The sequence below is a fragment of the Leptodactylus fuscus genome, chromosome 6 (assembly GCF_031893055.1).
Source record: "Leptodactylus fuscus isolate aLepFus1 chromosome 6, aLepFus1.hap2, whole genome shotgun sequence".
Lineage (NCBI taxonomy): Eukaryota > Metazoa > Chordata > Amphibia > Anura > Leptodactylidae > Leptodactylus > Leptodactylus fuscus.
This window is the reverse complement of record NC_134270.1, coordinates 155839019-155858847: the sequence shown is the minus strand read 5'-3', so window position 1 is coordinate 155858847 and position 19829 is coordinate 155839019. Positions and strand designations below refer to the sequence as shown.

General features: G+C 43.7%; 1 protein-coding gene across 3 annotated transcripts in view; it reads right to left on the bottom strand.

Moving 5' to 3' along the window:
- Positions 1-19829, bottom strand: part of NECTIN1 (nectin cell adhesion molecule 1) — a 183493-nt gene that overhangs the window by 57960 nt on the left and 105704 nt on the right. The gene's annotated exons all lie outside the window — the stretch shown is intronic.

The following is a 19829-nucleotide window of genomic DNA, read 5'->3' as shown; positions in this document are numbered from 1 at the left end:
CAGCTTTTTAGAAAATAGCTCCTCCTCCGGAACTGGGGAAGAAATGGAAGAACAGGATGTCTACCACCGGAGCAAAAAAAAGGTGTGGTACCTGTGGCATTGGAATCATGGTTGTTTAGGGAAAATTCTGCCAGGGGGAGAAAGGCAGCCCAATTATTCTGGTTCTCTCGAACAAAACACCTCAAAAACTGTTCCACATCCTGATTCTTCCTCTCTGTTTGTCCGTTAGACTCTGGGTGAAACCCAGAGGAAAACAACAGTGTAACTCCCAACCTGCTGCAAAAAGCCCGCCAGAATTTAGCCACAAATTGCGGTCCCCTGTCCGAAACGATCTCCTCAGGAAGACCATGCAACCTTACAATTTCTTTAATAAACGCCTCTGATAGTGTCTTGGCACATGGCAGCCTGGAAAACGGGATCAAATGGCACATTTTCGTGAAGCGGTCAACGACTACCCAAATGACCGTGAAACCCTTAGACACTGGAAGGCCCGTGATGAAATCCATAGACAGATGAGTCCAAGGTGCCTTAGGAGGTTCCAATGGATGTAGAAGACCGTGGGGACGGGTATGCGACGCCTTGGCTCTTGCACAGACCGAACAATTTTGAACAAACTGCAAGACATCCTTACTCCACCCTGGCCACCAAAAATTCCTAGACACCAATCTCATGGTCTCTGAAACCCCCGGGTGACCAGCAAGAACCGACTCGTGACACTCCCTCAGGAGACTTTGTCGGAGAGTAGTTGGGACAAAAAGCTTGTTTCTAGGTATCTTGGAAGGTGCAGCGTGTTGCGCTTCGATCAAGGCCTTCTCCAATTTCGCGCCCAATACTGCTACCACCACTCCATCTCCAAGAATAGTGGCAGGAGCCTCTCGTTCCTCCTCAGTCGACATATACCGGGATAAAGCATCAGCCTTAACATTCTTTGAACCCGGCACATAAGTCACGGTAAAATGGAACCGCGCAAAAAATAGAGCCCATCTGGCCTGCCGTGCATTTAATCTCTTCGCCGACCCAAGATAAATCAAATTCTTGTGGTCAGTAAATACCTGGACTGGCCTTCTGGCCCCCTCCAGGAAATGACGCCAATGTTCGAACGCTAGTTTTATTGCCAGTAGTTCCCTATCTCCGATGTCATAATTCCGTGCAGAGGCAGAGAATTTCTTAGAAAAGAAGGCACAGGGATGCGTACCCTCCTCGAACTCCTGAGAAAGTACTGCTCCCACCCCCACCGAGGAGGCATCCACCTCCACTCGGAAGGCCAACCTCTCATCCGGCTGTCTCAAAATGGTAGCGGACGAGAATCGCTTCTTCAGTTCTTCAAACGCAGCTAGCGCCTCTGGCGACCACTTAGCACAGTCAGCCCCCTTCTTAGTCAAGTCCGAGATAGGTTTCACAACCTCAGAAAATCCCTTGATAAACTGGCGATAATAGTTGGAGAACCCCAAGAACCGTTGGACCGCCTTTAGGTTCTCGGGTCGCGGCCACTCCAAGACTGCCCTGACCTTCTCAGGGTCCATCTCGAACCCCTTGTCTGATAGGATATAGCCAAGGAAACATAATTTATTGACCGCGAACACACATTTCTCCAGCTTAGCACTTAATTGGTTAACCCTCAGGAGATCTAAAACCTCTCTCACTCTCTCCCAATGAGTCTCCAAATCCGGGGTGTAAATGAGTATATCGTCCAGATAGACCACAACCCCCCTCCCTATGACGGCACTTAGTACATCATTAATAAAATTCTGAAAAAACGCAGGTGCATTGGTTAGACCGAAAGGCATCACAAGATTCTCAAAGTGTCCTAGGGGTGTGTTAAACGCTGTTTTCCACTCATCCCCCTTCTTGATTCTCAGCAAGTTATACGCCCCACGTAAATCTATTTTACTAAACCAGCGGGCTCCCGTAATCTGGCTGAATAGATCCGAGATCAACGGGATGGGATAGGGATTCTGCCAAACCAATATGGGAAGGAACCTTACACTAGGAAACAAACACAGGGAAACTGAGTAGAAATCAAAGGATAAGGCAATTCACTCACACAGTCAATTATAAACAGAGGGAGGATTGGTGAACACAGAAGGGAAAACACACAAACCAACTCGTTCACCCAAAACCTCCCAAAAACCAACCACGGAACTTCCTCTATCCAAGATAACCACCTACTCCTCCTGCTAAGGCCTAGCTCTGTAAAAGAGACACTCAGCACAGAACCATGGGAGGCATGGGTTTAAATACAGAGTAGAGACCACTCCTCCCAGGTGCAAATGGGAGGACAGACTAATCAACCAGGAGATAAAGCTGCCTACCAACAGTGCGCGCGTGCAAGTCAGAAGGTGTGCACCAATACCCACGACAGGACAACCCCTCAGCGCCAGGACGCCACCCCAGACACTGCGCAGCCAAAAACTCCCCAGGTAAGAAAAATAGAAAGCAATGAACCTAAATACTCCTAACATCTTCAGGCCGAATCGCGAGACGAAACATGAAGAATGAGCATCTCGCTTCTTTTTTTTTCTGCTTTGTTCCGGCTCCCAGAAAAAAGAACTGACCGTCTCCCATTGATTTCAATGGGAGCCGACTTTTTGGTCAGGATCTTGAGGTGGATACAGCCTCAAAATCCTGACCAAAAATCTCTGTGTGAACTTATAGCAGAAAAACCCAGTAAATAACAAGGGGTTAATGAGCACTAGATAGAGTCTTTCGGAAGAGCATAGGGTCTATAGGGAGATAATACGCCCACTGAACAAAATAATATATATATCTTCCGGAATGAAACTCTCGGTAACATGTGCCCTCCTTATAAATGTATCTAGTGAACACTCAAGCTTATAACCTCTAATACAGTTACACCCTTCCTGAATACAGCCACTCTATAGCTACAAATCTCAACGCGTTTCCCCCGATAAATAACTAAAACAATCAGGTTCCTCAGGAGATTATATAAGAATACGAACAGCCTTATCAATCGTTTGCAGATCCCCACGCCCTGATGGTGGATGTGGGTACTGATGAAGTGCAGCCAAGTGCTTTATACAATAAAAGGTTACGGTCAATACGTCCACCTGTCCTTCAACCTTCGACCAGAGAGCGCGGTCCACCCTCCTCCTGTGTTTTGGGGTATTGGACTTCAACTTCGACTGGTACTCCGGTGACGCCAGTGGATTCCGCTGCCGCTCTCGCCTGTGTCTGGCCTGTTTTACAATTCTGTTTTTTGTTGTTGTGACATCATCAGAGGCCAGCTGGTCTGATTTATTCATATAGATTTGATCCCTAATCATTTATACGTTTTTGTGTGCACTCATGTAACCACTGAGACCAATTGTTGGCCTCAATCGTTGCTGGCAAGGAACTGGTGACAAACGGGAGTAACCACTGGGACCAGTTATTGGTGTCAGCAGTCACATAAGGCTGCGGACCTTCACCATCCAGACACCTTCACAAGACCTAATGTATAGTGGCGGCAGATGAGGAACGTATGCTTTATTTTTTTCATTTTACAACTCTCTTGGCCTCCACACGGTTCACTCCAATTCCTGGAAACCCCTTTAAGTGTCAACTACACAACTTTTATGTCTATGGTCAGCTAAATTCTGATGACGATATAAAGCTCCAAGTGTAAGATCTGAATGACTTAGAGTCCTACAAGTACATTGTTCATTCCTAGGACTTGGGTTAGGGAAGGAGGATAGAAAAACTTTGACAGTCTACAGCAGTCTTTCTCAAAGTGGGCGATAACGCCCCCTTGTGGGCGCTGGAGGCCTATAGGGGGGTAGTAAAGGGCACAGAGAAGATTGAGGGGCGTTGAAGCGGTTTAGGGGGGGCTATGGCTAATTTAAAGGGGTGGTATCATAACAATGATTCTATCTATACTGCTTGTTAATGTGGATGTAAGACTTTTCCTAAATACACTGCTTCAGCAAAACTGCTTTGTTCATCCACTATCTTACTTTATTCACTTCATTATGGACACTAGCACCTGGCCCCCTGCTCATTGCTGAGGGAGCCACATGACGTAGCTCCCTGCTGTGTGGGGGGAGAGAGGGGGGGGCTGAGTGTACGGAGCCAGCCTGTGTCTGCACCACACATGCACATCACATACACATCACCTAGCTCCCTGCTGTGAGATAGAGGGGGGGTGTGTGGAATAAGTGCTGCTTTCTTATATAAAGCAGTCTAAATCCTACTGGGCTAAAGGACCTGGTCTCTCTGTTCACTAGGATAAAGCTTTATTATATAGAGCAGGCTGCTAGTGGGCAGAGGAGCCAGGTCCTTTAGGAAACTCCGTACAAGGTAAATCCAAGTCTACAGGACCTTTTGATGACATCACAGGCCCTTCAGTCATCCCATAGGATCACGCTATGTGGTGGGCGGAGCTACACGCTAATTTGGGGGCGGGGCTAATTGACGCGAGCAAACAGGAAGAGAGAAGATTTTTAGGCAGCTTAGAAGGCAGATCAAGCTTCATGAGGCTACCCCTTTAAAATAGTTTTTTTGCTTTTAACACAAACTTTCCTTTACGCTTAACGCGCTTTTCCTCGTGTAACGCCATCTAGGGGACTAGACAGTAACTATTTCCTGTCCAAAAGTTGTCAAACTGTACCATAGATGGCGGTAAGCTCCAATGCGAAGCGAGAAGTTTCTAGTCCATTCTCGAAAGTACCAGGCCCGCCCGCTGCCTCATATAAAAGCGCACGCGCCATCATGTCACAGCCAGTCATGTCATTCGACGATATTACGAAAACAAGTGAATTTGTCAGCAGTATCCTTCAACAACGACGACTTGCTTGTTTACTGCCAACATTTGGAGAACCTCCACAGTGATTTCGCAGAACTATTCCAGAACATTTTAAAATTGGAAATACCGGACTGGGTGTTGGATCCTTTTTCAAATGTCAACACAGCAGGATCACCCCAGCTGGAAGAAGAACTCATAGAACTGATAACGAACGAGGAAATAAAAATAAAATTCAAAAATGGATACCAAGAATTTTGGCTACAAAAGCCAATCCCACAATTGTACCCTGGATTGTGGTCCATCGTTCAACGATTTTTGATAGCATTCCCATCATCGTATTTGTGTGAACGTGGATTTAATGCTGTGGCAACGTTGCTAAATAAAAAGAGAAATCGGTTGCAGATTACCGAACGCGGTGACTTACGGCTGTTTTTGAGTAAATTCGAGCCTGATATTAACAAACTTGTTAAAAATCATCAAATTCATCCTTCACATTAGATTAGTTTTAAAATTAAAATTGAAATGTTTGTTTTAATAACATGAATAAAAGTTTTCCTAATATTACAAAATGGTGTTTTACATTACCCTCATCAGAAAGTCTTATTTTCACATGACACACATAATTTAATTATTAACATAATGACTGCGATTGTGATTCTTAAGATGTAGTAAAGTAAAAAAATTTTTTTGGGGGGCGCTAGAAAATAATTAATTCTCGAAGTGGGCGGTAGACAAAATAAGTTTGAGAACCTCTGGTCTACAGCATAAGTAGTATGATTATCAGAAGCATACAAGGAACAGAGGAGACCCCATAGCACCTAAAGGACTCTATAATAGAGATGAGCGAACACTGTTCGGATCAGCCGATCCGAACAGCACGCTCCCATAGAAATGAATGGAAGCAGCTGTGACGCCGGCCGGCCGCCGGCAAAGTCAGCGTCACAGGTGCTTCCATTCATTTCTATGGGAGCGTGCTGTTCGGATCGGCTGATCCGAACAGTGTTCGCTCATCTCTACTCTATAACATTTGGAATTGACCCCTATTTGGAGACATGATTTTGCCATCCAAAAAGAAACACTATTTATGATGTACAATAGCCCAACCTGGACCAAAACAACATCCATTTTTCCTCTTGGATGAATAGGGGCCTATGGATACATTTCATATATCAAGAATTTTCCTGGCACATATAGCAAGAAGACTGTAGGATTCCTGGAAGTGATGATATGGCCCCCACTGATATAGCCCTGATCTCATCACCCTCCAGTCTGTCTGGGATGACATGAAGAGACAGAAGGATTGGAACAAGCCTACATCCACAGAAGATCTGTGCTTAGTTCTCCAAGATGGCGGGAACAACCTCCGTGTACAGATACCATTGTAGAGAACTCAGGCTGATCCTGTTCTTGATGGAATAAAGAAAAACTGAAGGATGCAAATTTATTTTAAAAACGTATTCAGTATGAAAATGCTACAAAATACCATGTCCAGGGCCATTGACCTACAGTGCCCCCTAGTTGTGGCGTCGTGATTATGAAGAATATGCAGTGTATTTTGAGCCAATTTTGCACTTTTTCATGTGACTTTCCTCCATAAGTTTATATGTAATTATACGGCGCAGGCGGGTCACCTCGTGTCGGCGGTCTACCACCCTGATGTGTCATAACTCATCTCCCGTCTTTCTTTCCAGCATCTTTGAACCCGTGATGTCACTTGTTATAAAAATGCGTCTGATTACAATAATGGACTATTAGTCACCCGGAGCACTAAAAATACCAGATTTTCTAGTCGGGCCCTTACACTTATGTCTGCACCTTATGAGGCAATCATCTTGTCACCCCGGCACCTTCTGATTTCTGTCGACGCCATCTTTAAGCTTTGAACTCCGCTTGCGTTGCTTTTCTATAATTATGTATTAGAGGCCATATAAAATACAGCTACCCCTCCGCAGCCTCCCTGTAAATACTTCCTTTAATCCTCTGGCGCTCTTCTCTGTAGACGGATGCCCTGTTATTTAAGCTGCCATGGATAGAGGAGGGAGGGGGTCGGTAGGAGGGAACTTTTATTTCCCCCTCCATGCTGGCAGGAGACTTTACAGGGTTTAATGTACCAACAGCTGTTGGCATTCACTGGAAGAGATGCAGCTGGGGACATCTGGGACCAGATGTAACCCACTCCCCTTCCTACAAGCCCACTCCCTTGACCTTGGATTGTGTATCTCGGAGAAGAAATGTAAAACCCTGCCATTGTTCAGCCTGGAATGTTAACTGTTAAAGCATGTAAATGCATGTACCCTGCGCTGACATGGCCCGGGAGATGAGGGGGGTAGTAGTTACGACCTGCAGTAAACGTATAGGAGATTCTGGAGAGCAGACAACACGAAAATACTAGAATTTATGATATAATCGGTAAAGTAAATGTTTCCCATCTCAGTAGAACATTTCCCGTTTGCATTACGGCAATGGCAGGGACACTATGGCAGATTTATCAATGTCAGAGCTGTAAAATAGGGCGAGAGCTTCGGAGAAGCTGCAGCCGGAGGCGAGTTCTTTGTCTATAACATGGCTCAAGCATGGCAATATTTGGTCACTGGGGTTGAGCCGATCTTGAGATTTCAGGATCGATTTTAAAATCCGATTTACGATCCATTCTCCAGCCGATCCTTATATTTGCTCGATCACCGATCGTGATCCGATCTTTCACGATCCTGATTACTCAACCCTAATTGTATATTATATATACAGTAGGGTTGAGCCAATCTTGAGATTTCAAAATCGATCATTTTCCAGTCGATTCCGATCGTGAAATTTGCTGATTGGGAAAGATCAGCTCAACCCTATTGGTCACCTATAACTCATGGTAATGTCAGGGGATGGAAAACTGAGTTTATTGCAACATTTATTGGGTGCATGCAATCTTGTGAAACTGTTAGGGCCTATGCACAAGACCAAGAACGTATCCAAGATGGGGGATGAGTTTATCATGGAATGCATTCGGATGACACTTGGGGTCACATCCGTTTCACCCGAGTGCATTCCATGAAGCATTCATGTCTACAGGGCTTAGGTGATAACACGGAACAGAATAGGCCCTGCTCTATAATCATCCAATGGATCGGAAGCCCCATAGACATGAATGTATCACGAAATGCACTCAGATATCATCCGACTGCACTCCATGATAAACTGGACTCCCAATTCGGAGTCACACTCGTTTGTGGAGTGTGGATTCGCACACAGCAGATATTATGGTGGAAATTTCCGAGACTCTCCCATTCATCTAAATAGAAGTTGCAGAAATCCACTAAAGAATAAGAGACCTTTGGCTATGTTCCTGACTACACTCTCATCATGTCCTATGGCCCATGTTCTGACTGGCTACCCTTGGCCCCGTTCCTGACCATGCATCTCTCCCATTAGTGCTGCCATTGACAATCATTGAGTATTTTGGGGACGGCCCCCTACGTTTCCTTCTGCAGTAAAGGCCACAACTCCATGCGGGGTTTAAGGGGAATGTGTAGACTCCGCTCTTTTGTCTAGATAGCATCAACGTATAGAGAATCCCCATCCATGTAGATCAATGTTTGAAGTTTTTGCAGTCTGATATTTTTGGGTAACTCAATGCAATTTCCTGATATTTTCAGGCTGTGGCCCCGTGTGACGTAAACAGTGTGGTGTTTTACAGTACCTGCAAAGTAGATGGATTTCTGGTTAATCCCATCCACATATTAAAAAAAAAAAAAAAAAATCTGCAGCGGAAAAACTGCATTTTTAAAAACCCAACTATACCTGCGAAAATTCTGGCCTTTTCCGTACAGGAATAATTGAAGCAGAAAGTCCCTATACATCTCCGTACGTGGAAATAGAAAAAATATGGCGACTTGATTTTTAGTTTAGGATTAGGATAAAATGGACAGAAAACTCTATAAGGCTAAGGCCGTAATCGCAGCGCTAAACAGAAAGTTTTCCTCTGCGGACTTTCTGTTACAATTATATCTATGGGAAAGCCGCCGGCGTTTCCGTAGATATAATTGACATGCTGCGATTTGCAAAGCCGCAACGGCTTTGCAAACCGCAGCGTGTCCGCGCTGCTTTTTCTTCCGCAAAGTGGGCATGGGATTCGCATGAATCCCATCCACTTTGCCTGCACTGTAACACGCCACAATTTTTCCTGCAGCGTCTCCGCTGTGGGCAAATCGCGGCGTTTACGTCCTGTGGGGCCCCGGTCTAAATATGGTAACCCCGGAATCGTAATGAAATACAGAATACAGGTGACATGTCAGGTTATAAGACTTGGAGAGATTTGTAAATGCATAGATTGCGGTCTTTGGCTGCGTCTCACCATGTTCCTCCATGATCCTAAACAGATTTTTGGGATATTCCTACTTAGGCAGAAACAAGTTAATCACCAGATTAGCGCTTTTAACAGATCTGTCTGGAAATAGATTAAAATGGCGTCTCTGGTCACAGCTTAGACCCTACAGGATGGGGGTGCACTGAGGCTTCATCTGCCCCTTGCCCTATATCCTCCGCTTCACTGCTCTCAATGTCTTGTCCTTTCCTGTTGCTTGTGTGTTTAGCGCTCCATATCCGAGCTAGATGTCTCATAAATAATATATTTCAAGGAACATGCTGCGATCCCTTTTTTATGAATTTTTACATTCAGAGTTATTTCTTAACCTCTTAAGGCCGGGGCCCCACGTAGCAGAAACGACGCATTTTACAGTCACTGTATAGTGGATGGGATTTTAGTGAATTCCCTTCCACACAGTATGGGGAAATAAATGCTGCGGACAGGCTACAGTTTCCAAAACCGTTGCAGTTTTGGAAATTGCAGCATGTCAATTATACCTACGGAAATGTTGACAGTTTCTCTATAGGTATATTGGAAGCAAAAAGTGCGCAGAAGAAAATCCTATGGACTTTCAGTGAAAAGTGCTGCGGCAAAAACTAAAACGCGTTGCTGTTGCGATTTTTCCCACAGGACATTTTTTCTGCAGGACACTACATGGGGCCTTTGACTAAGGCCTGGTTCACATCTGCGTTCGGTATTTCATTCAAATGGAATACCGAACGCATTGACAAGGGTGAGCTTATGAAACTACTTGGACCCCATAGACTATAACGGGGTCCGTGTATTTTCCGCGCAGTGTCTGCACGAGTCATGCAGAGAGGAAAGTACGTCATGTACTACTTTTCTCTCTGCATGACTCATGCAGACACCTCGCAGCAAACACAAGGACCCCGCCATAGTCTATTGGGTCCGTGTGCTTTCATAACCTCACTGCTTGTCAATGTGTTTGGTATTCCGTTCGGGGGGTCCCAATGAGGACTCCCCGAATGGAAAACCGAACGCAGATATGAACCAGGCCTAAAGGGAGTCTGTCACCATAACCCCGCATATAAATGGCCGACAGATAGGTAGGGTCACCTGAATCAAACTGTGTTTCCCCCTTGTGAGTTGTTGCCTTCACTGCTGTTTATGTCAGTATGCAGATGAGCTCTTTGGAGCAACAACAATGTAAGGGCTTATTTGCATATTGAGAAAAACATTGATATTTTGGTAATGGAGGCAGCTATTCACAAAAGTGAAATAGGTGACCTTTACCTGTCTATCTGCAGGGCCGGGTTGATATGCTGGGGACTGGTGATAGACTCCCTTTAAATACCATCCGTCAGCAATACCAACATGTCTGTGAGCAAGGCTGGACATTTGTGGTAATGATTCCTCATTATAATTACAGATATACAGTCAATGGATTCATAGAAAAGTAACAGGATAAAACCTTTCCCTGCTTATCTGGTTGCCCATATATTTGCTATACTGTATGCTCGGTTTATTATAAACGATTCTTAGGTTGTGGCCCCACGTTGTTTAAACGCAGCTTTTTTTGTTACAGATTTTGCAGCATTTTTTTGAACCAAAGCCAGGAGTGGACTGAGCAGAAGGTAGAAGTATAAGAACTTCCTATATATCCCCTATTCTTGGCTTTGGCTCAAAAAAATGCAACAAAAAATGCTGCATTTTTGCAACGTGGGGCTTCAGCCTCATAAGGTATTTTACGCTATACGTATCAATATAACGTGCATAAAAAGTCGCAGAGCGTTGCGTGTTTCATAGCACACTTCAAGACTGATCTCTAATATCCTGGCAGGTAGTGTTTGCACTAGTGATTTGCATTTCGGGAACCATAGGCACCAGGCAACGTGCAAAAAACTGAAGTAGGTAGAAACTCTCTCTCCCAGGATGCAATGCAACACAAAACCTTGGATTACGTGTCTGTCAGCAAGGTTGTCAAATTGTTCCAGTGGTTACCAGCTGTAGTATGAATGCAGCTGTCCACCATTATAATACCACTTCTCAGACTGGAAGGTGCCCCCTCCTCCCACTTGTTGACAAGGCACAGCTGGGGGGCAGAATTTGACAGTAGTGATTATCCAGTCCGCTGCATAGATCTGTCTCTGGTTGCTGCAGTATCTGGTTTAGTAAGGTAATTGACTCCTATTTGGGCTTATTTTAAGCATTGCTTCTTGGGGAAGATATCCTTGTAATGTAGCACTGTACAGAGGAAACATGGAGGCTATTCCTCCTGACGGCCCATAGCCATGCTCAGCTGAGTGTACATGTCTTCTCAATGGAGAGAGTGGAATACACTGAGGCCAGATATCTATATCAGTCTGTCTGAAAACAAAGGGTAAAATCTAACACCCTCATAGACATAAGATAGTTGGCCGGTCCCGATGGATTTAGTAGGTTTGGCTGACTTTACTATTATGTGTATGGGCACCTAAGGCTGGGTTCAGATGGAGTTTTTTGGGCCAAATTTTGATTAAATTAATGGGAGCCGCTTAGGTCTTTTTTTCTGGGAGCCATTTCTTCTGGCTCCCGGAAAAAAGAAGCGAGATGCTCATTCTTCAGGCCAAGTCGCCTCACGATTCGGCTTGAAGACACTCCCTCCTCCAGACTAGGCCCATTCATTGGACCTAATCCGGAGCAGAGTGCACGGCTGGATGCCATTGCAGTGCAGTTGCAGTGGCTTTCAGTCGTGGCTACCCGGTTTTGGATCGGAACCTGAGGTGGCCTCCACCTCAGGTTCCGATCAAAAAAAACCCATGTGAACTTACCCTCAAGGGTTTTCCTATGAACCAAATTTTTTAAAATTACTTACATTTAAAAAACAGAATGCGCTAACTGTGTTAGTTTCCAAGCTGTGTTGAGCTGCATGGGGGTCTTAGCCCAAAGGATACCCACACATGTAAAATGTTTGCTCTGGATTTTCCACACCTCTCAAAATAGGTGAAACCCACAAGTAAAATCTGCACAGAGAATTGACATGCTGCAGATCTTCAAATATGCACAACGGGGAAGATTTAATAAGACTTGCATTTCACATACCAGTCTTAATAAAGACCCAACTGGGCTATGCTCGGGGATCTTTGGGAACACCCCCTGATTTGCATAATGAAGTAAATATCTATTTTTCAGCATCTCTGGGACTGTGAAACTTAATAAAGGTATGATATGTAAGTGTATCACAGCAACTACAGCACTATGGTGGCAGCTAGAACAAGTTGAGGAAGGTGATAGTCTCCCTTTAAGCTAAGGCCCCATGCTGCAGAAACGCAGGTTTTTTTTTATTGCGAATCTTGCTGCATTTTTTTTTTTTTTAGCCCAAGCCAAAAATGGGTACAGAGGGAATGGAGAATATGTAGGAAGTTCTTACACTTCTCCCTTCTGCTCAATCCACTACTGGCTTTGCCTCAAAAAACTGGTACAAACTCTGAAACAAAAGAAGCTGCGTCTCTGCAACGTTGGGCCTCAGCCTTAAAGTGTGTTTGCGTCTGACTATTGTAGAGACCTGTGTATATGTAAGTGAGGTTTCTGCTGAGCACAAAGACAGTAGTGGTGGCAGCGTGTATTTGGGGTGTCTGGACTGTGTTGGGGTGTGATTTATGCTCAATTTGCAGTCTGCGTGAAGGGTGAGTGCAAGGTGAGAATGGCCTCATTCACATCTGCGTCGGTAATCCGCATGGGGATCCCCTGAACGGACTACTGTACGCATTGGCAAGCGGTGTGCAGTGAAAGCATAAACCCCATAGACTATAATGAGGCCCGTATTCTTTCCGCACGGTCTCCTCACGAGTCATGTGGACAGGAAAGTAGAACTACTTTTCAGTCTGCATGTTCCATGTGGAGACTGTGCAGAAAGCACACGGACCTCATTATAGTTTATGGGGTCCGTGTGCTTTCACTGCACACCGCTTGCCAATGCGTTCGGTAGTCTGTTCGGGGGAGTCCCTATATGGACTCCCTGAATGGATTACCGACCAGGCCTAAGTGGATGTGCGAGCTATAGTAAATATGTCAGGCCGAGGCATCCCCGTCCTGGCCTGTCATACTCTGCCCACATGAGCGGAAAGTGACAGCAGAGTACAGTACAGAGAATACAGAGAATGTGGCTCACCTTTGAGCCTTGTACGAAATATACACCTCATTATTACCCATCAACGCCAGAAAACTGGAATAGATAGGATAATGAACTTCCCCCATTATATCAATTTCCATACTGAAAAAAAAATTGCTTTGTATACATAACATCTCATTCATTTATAGGCTACTGTAATAAAATGCAGATCTTCCGCATGAAAATCTATGTCGAAAATCTGCGGCCTAAGAGCTATTTCGGTGAATCGTACAAATCCCTTATACTATCCGTCCTCATCGTATACCCTACATGTGTTTTATTCTATATGCGCTATTGGTACGATTTTTCACGCCCATTCACCCCTACTTAGTCCTTGTAGGATTATCCCATTGTGACTGGTGTATGAGTCAGTCTTATTGAGTATATAAATCCTAGAAAATCTCCCATCTGTCACTGTCACCGCTCTTATAGTAGGTGCGGATGTGTTTATGGAGCAATGCTCTTTCATAAAGCCCTGGAAACTAATTCTGGGCGATTCTGCTTCACTTTTACACTAATAAAGGTGAACATGTGTCGCGCTCTCAAAGGATCCAGCCGTGCGTCACTAAGCATATGCGGCATTTACATCGTGCATGTCCCTCTTATGAGATTTACATGCGCTCCTGTATTGGGTTTTTCGTGAAATTGTGATTCCTAAAAATCAATGTCATTTTGCATTGAGGATATCTTTCCATATAGTTTGCATTTAGAGAATCAGAAAAACACATTTAGCATTTTTAATATGATCACAAATCGTTGGAATGATGGATGTCCCTATAAAACTAATATCGTATAATCCTATTAGAGCCCTGACAAAGCAGCTGCCAACCTAACCAATATGTACAGTCCTATGAAAAAGTTTGGGCACCCCTATTAATCTTAATCATTTTTAGTTCTAAATATTTTGGTATTTGCAACAGCCATTTCAGTTTGATATATCTAATAACTGATGGACACAGTAATATTTCAGGATTGAAATGAGGTTTATTGTACTAACAGAAAATGTGCAATATGCATTAAACCAAAATTTGACCGGTGCAAAAGTATGGGCACCTCAACAGAAAAGTGACATTAATATTTAGTAGATCCTCCTTTTGCAAAGATAACAGCCTCTAGTCGCTTCCTGTAGCTTTTAATCAGTTCCTGGATCCTGGATAAAGGTATTTTGGACAAACAATTCAAGTTCAGTTAAGTTAGATGGTCGCCGAGCATGGACAGCCCGCTTCAAATCATCCCACAGATGTTCAATGATATTCAGGTCTGGGGACTGGGATGGCCATTCCAGAACATTGTAATTGTTCCTCTGCATGAATGCCTGAGGATTTGGAGCGGTGTTTTGGATCATTGTCTTGCTGAAATATCCATCCCCGGCGTAACTTCAACTTCGTCACTGATTCTTGAACATTATTCTCAAGAATCTGCCGATACTGAGTGGAATCCATGCGACCCTCAACTTTAACAAGATTCCCGGTGCCGGCATTGGCCACACAGCCCCAAAGCATGATGGAACCTCCACCAAATTTTACAGTGGGTAGCATGTGTTTTTCTTGGAATGCTGTTTCTTTTTGGACGCCATGCATAACGCCTTTTTTTTATAACCAAACAACTCAATCTTTGTTTCCAAAATGAAGTTGGCTTCTCCAAATGTGCTTTTTCATACCTCAGGCAACTCTATTTGTGGCGTACGTGCAGAAACCTATTCTTTCTCATCACTCTCCCATACAGCTTCTCCTTGTGCAAAGTGCGCTGTATTGTTGACCGATGCACAGTGACACCATCTGCAGCAAGATGATGCTGCAGCTCTTTGGAGGTGGTCTGTGGATTGTCCTTGACTGTTCTCACCATTCTTCTTCTCTGCCTTTCTGATATTTTTCTTGGCCTGCCACTTCTGGGCTTAACAAGAACTGTCCCTGTGGTCTTCCATTTCCTTACTATGTTCCTCACAGTGGAAACTGACAGGTTAAATCTCTGAGACAACTTTTTGTCTCCTTCCCCTGAACAACTATGTTGAACAATCTTTGTTTTCAGATCATTTGAGAGCGGGCTGTCCATGTTCGGCGACCATCAAACTTAACTGAACTTGAATTGTTTTGTAGAAAGAAATGGTCCAAAATACCTTCATCCAGGATCCAGGAACTGATTAAAAGCTACAGGAAGCGACTAGAGGCTGTTATCTTTGCAAAAGGAGGATGTACTAAATATTAATGTCACTTTTCTGTTGAGGTGCCCATATTTTTGCACCGGTCAAATTTTGGTTTAATGCATATTGCACATTTTCTGTTAGTACAATAAACCTCTTTTCAATCCTGAAATATTACTGTGTCCATCAGTTATTAGATATATCAAACTGAAATGGCTGTTGCAAACACCAAAATATTTAGAACTAAAAATGATTAAGATTAATAGGGGTGCCCAAACTTTTTCATAGGACTGTATATTGGACCTCACATGTCACTCCGAGACGTCCATACTATTATTGGGTAAGTCCCAGCACTATATGTCATGTTCAGTATATGTCATAGGGGACGGCCCCGCTATCACGCACACAGATCTGCAGCCAGTGACGTATTTCGCCGTATCTACACTTGTAGTTATAACATAGCGTTGAGGTTCCCGGGGACATCCTTAAATGACCCCATTAATAATTGCTGCGGCATTCTGGACAGAACATGGAAGACCAGATCCACACTAAATTGACAATTTTGACAAGCGCTTGCTGACAAGGCACGACGCATTTTCTATCAGCTGTGACGGCTTTCATAGCATATTAAAAAAAAACGAAAAAATCCCTTGCAATGACAAATCGTAAGTCTGCCAAGGACAACAGTCAGATATAGGAAGAAGTTACATTTCCCATTAGCAGTAAGGTCTCGCTTGTGGCAGTCATTTTTGCTGTATACAAGGGCGGGATGGGGCGGCTATGGGATCCAAGAAAAAAAAAAAGTGAAAAAGACAAAACCCAAAGCTTTGTTAATGGAAAAAAAATGCTGCTTGAACAGACCTTGTGCTCGGAGACTGGACAAGTCTATAATACAGAATAGTAAGCGCTTAGTGAGGTGTTGTATTGTACCTAAGGCTAGGGAAGATACATCAAGCTGAAGACAAGGCGTAGGAACACAAATGTTACCAATTGTCTGAGACTTGCTGCTTTGTTACTATTTTAGACTATTTAAAGGGATTCTACCATTAAAAACCTTTTTTTTCTCGTTGACACGAGCCTTAAGGCTATTCTTCTCCTACCTTTAGATGTCTTTTCCACCCCGCCGTTCGGTTAAAATCCCGTTTTTCACCGGTATGCAAATGAGTTCTCTTGCAGCACTGGGGGCGGGCCCCAGCGCTCAAACAGCACTGGGGCATTCCCAATGCTGTGAGTGAACTCTCCAGCACTGCCTCCATCTTCTTCAGGAACGCTTACAATACTGTGTAAGCGGCCATTTTCTTGTGGCAGGTGGGCATGCGCAGTCGGCTTTGCCCTAGGCCTAGAAGTTTGAAGCCAGCCCCCGGAAGAAAATGCGTGAAGACCGCGTTCCTGAAGAAGATGGAAGTGGCGCTGGAGAGATCTATTGCAGCATTGGGGATGCTCCCAGTGCTGTTTGAGCGCTGGGGCCCGCCCCCAGTGCTGAGAGAGAACTCAACGGCGGGGTGGAGAAGACATCTAAAGGTAGGAGACGAGTAGCCTTTCATAAGGCTATTCCTACATGTCAACGAGAAAAAAAATTATTTTAATGGTAGAATCCCTTTAAAGTGATTGTCCACTTTCAGACCAATATTGAGAGACCAATGTTATTGTTCTTGTAAGAAGAAGTTGAACAAATTTCCAATATAATTTCTGTATCAATTCCTCCCGGTTTTCTAGCTCTCTGCCTCTATACTGTAGTGTGTTCACCCCATCAGGTACTAGACCCCCACTTATTCTGCTTAGTCAATGCAACTTCCTATTAGTGATCTCTGGGGTCTTGGAGGTCGGAATGTTAATTTTAATAGGTCTCAAACTGTTGCCAAAATACATTAGTCTGCGTCATTGTTCATCAATTCTGTTTTTTACAGGATCTATTAATATTAATGTTTTGTACATTCAGGTCAATGAGTAAGGTATCGAAATTCTGATGCACTCCAAGGTCAGTTTATCATCGCGTCTTCAATCCACTTACGGCAAAAGCACTTAAAAAAAGTGAAAAGTTGGAACTTTTTGTTAAAGTTTATAAAGTTTGTAGGTTACAAGATGTCAAACAGCATATGCTACAGGATGTGTTGGTGTGAAGTCAGGCAACGTAGGGAAATGGCAAAAGATGTGATCAATGATAAATGGATGGATTTTGGCTTGTCGTTTGGTCACTGGGGATTCATTTTTGCGGCAATTGGTATGAGCCTCATGGGGGTTTTTCACCTTCCCCTGCATCAACACTGTAGGGACTGTAGGGTTATAGGTTGGACTTGATGGACTGATGTCTTCATCCAACCTCATCTACTATGTAACCTGTGCCAGGTTTGTTACGAATTTTCCAAAAAGTTTCGAACCCAAAGTTTTTGGCATACACACACACAAATCAATCAAAAATAATGAATTATTATAGTCTGGGGTCTATACTCTTGTTCAGTATTATATTCGGAGGCCAGGGAAGATGTGTAAAGAAAAATAAAATGACTCTCACTTCCCCTTTCCCGGGCTTCGCCTCAGCATCCTACAACATTCCAGTCTTCTTCCCAGGCCATCCGCCATGTCTTCCAGAACCCAGTTCATTACTGAGACCTGTGATTGGGTCTTGGCGGTCACTTTTGGGGCATCACCATGGTTTGATGCTATAGCGTGATCACCTACATTGTAGCGTCAAAGCATGACGACATTGACACCCCAACCTGACTCCTCAAGTCCAATCACTATCTCTTTGGTAACCTGGGTGCCGTAAGCTATGGTGACGGTCTGGGAAGAAGACTGAAACGTTAAAGGATGACGCCATGAAAGCGTGAGTACATTTTTTTTTAGATTTGTACACCTTCCCTGGGCCTCCAGTTTTTCTTCTCTTGGGCCTGAACCGTTTACTCACACGAACGTATTAATTTCACTGTATGTGAATGGGACAGTCTTTTCCACCCCCACTTTCCCAACAAATTTTCAAAAATGAAGGGAGCAGTGTAAAAATGCAAAAAGTGACACATTTTTGGTGTAAATGAGCCCAAAAAATTGCAATTTGCTATTCTGTAAGTTTTTGATAGTAGAATTCTATATTATATTATTCTTCCAATGAGTCATCTCCAGAATACAGATTCCTATGGTCCATGTGACTGCTGTAAAGCAAATCCATGAATGCTTATGGTACTATAGCCCCCATAATCCTGTACAGAAAAAAAAGATTAAAAAAAACCCTAAAAATAAAAAAAAAAGTATAAAAATGGATTATAGTCCAATTAACAAAATGAGTAAAACAATATAGATAAAAGATTACATTAATTCCAGATTAAATCTAATTAAATCCCTTTAGATTTATATATTCCATATTCCATATTTGTAGGATTATGATATAATATTACAGTCCAGTCCCCACATGACGTGAATTATTTTAGAGGGAGTTTTTTAAGTCTCTTTTAATGGATTTTGAAACAATTTTTGTGACTTTTGAAAATATCTCATTTGATACATCTTGTGCACAGTCTTGACAGTCTGACCCACCCCCACTTTTCCATCTACGTCTCATAAATGGAGGGAGTAGTGTAATAATGCCAAAAGTTGCACATTCATGGTGCAAATTAGCCTATTTGCAAATTAGTTTGCTATTGTGAAACTTTTTTATGGCAAAATTATAGAGTGCAGGAATTGATAAGCCGGGTTCACACGGCGGAATTTGGTCTGGAATTTGAGGCGGGATTCCAGACCAAAAAAACGGCTCTCCGTGACTGCATGCTGGTGCAGTGTATACAGTGCACCATCGTCCAGTCGCGGAATTCTGCTCTGGATTAGGCCCAAATGAATGGGCCTAGTCCGGAGGGAGTGACGCGCCGCGGTCTCCCGTGGCTGATTCAGCCGTGTAAGATAGGGCATGTTGCTTCTTTTTTTCGTGAGCAGAAAAAAATATACTTGCGGAAAACGAAAAATACTTCGGATTCAGCGTCAAATTCCAGATCAAAATCTGCCGTGTGAACTCGGCCATAAATTTCTTCCAATGGGTCATCCTCAGACTACAGATTCCCATGGTTCTATGGGTTGTAAATGTTAGTAAGGACAAGTTTATCCAGGGTTTAAACAGGATGATTATTTTTGAAATAGGCCGGGGAAGGTGAAAAAATTAAGAAGAAAAATCAAACTCACCCGTCCATGTTGCTCCTATTTCTTCCCAAGGCGATCAGGTCCTTCTGCTCCGGTGTCTTCTACAAGTGAAATCCTCGCCAGCTGTGATGTCCCGGATCCCTGTCGTGGAAGTCCTCGCCACATGTGACCGATGAGATCAATCAGTAGCCTCAGCGTTGTTACAGGTAGTGATGTCACGTGTCATGTGAGTGGTCACGTGCAATGGGACTTCCACCGCAAAACAACAATGGATCGGCAGGACCGAACTTTGCTGGAATGCACTGGAATACTGGAGGCAGGTAAGATTTTTTTTAAAAATGTTTTCACCTCTCTTGGCCTA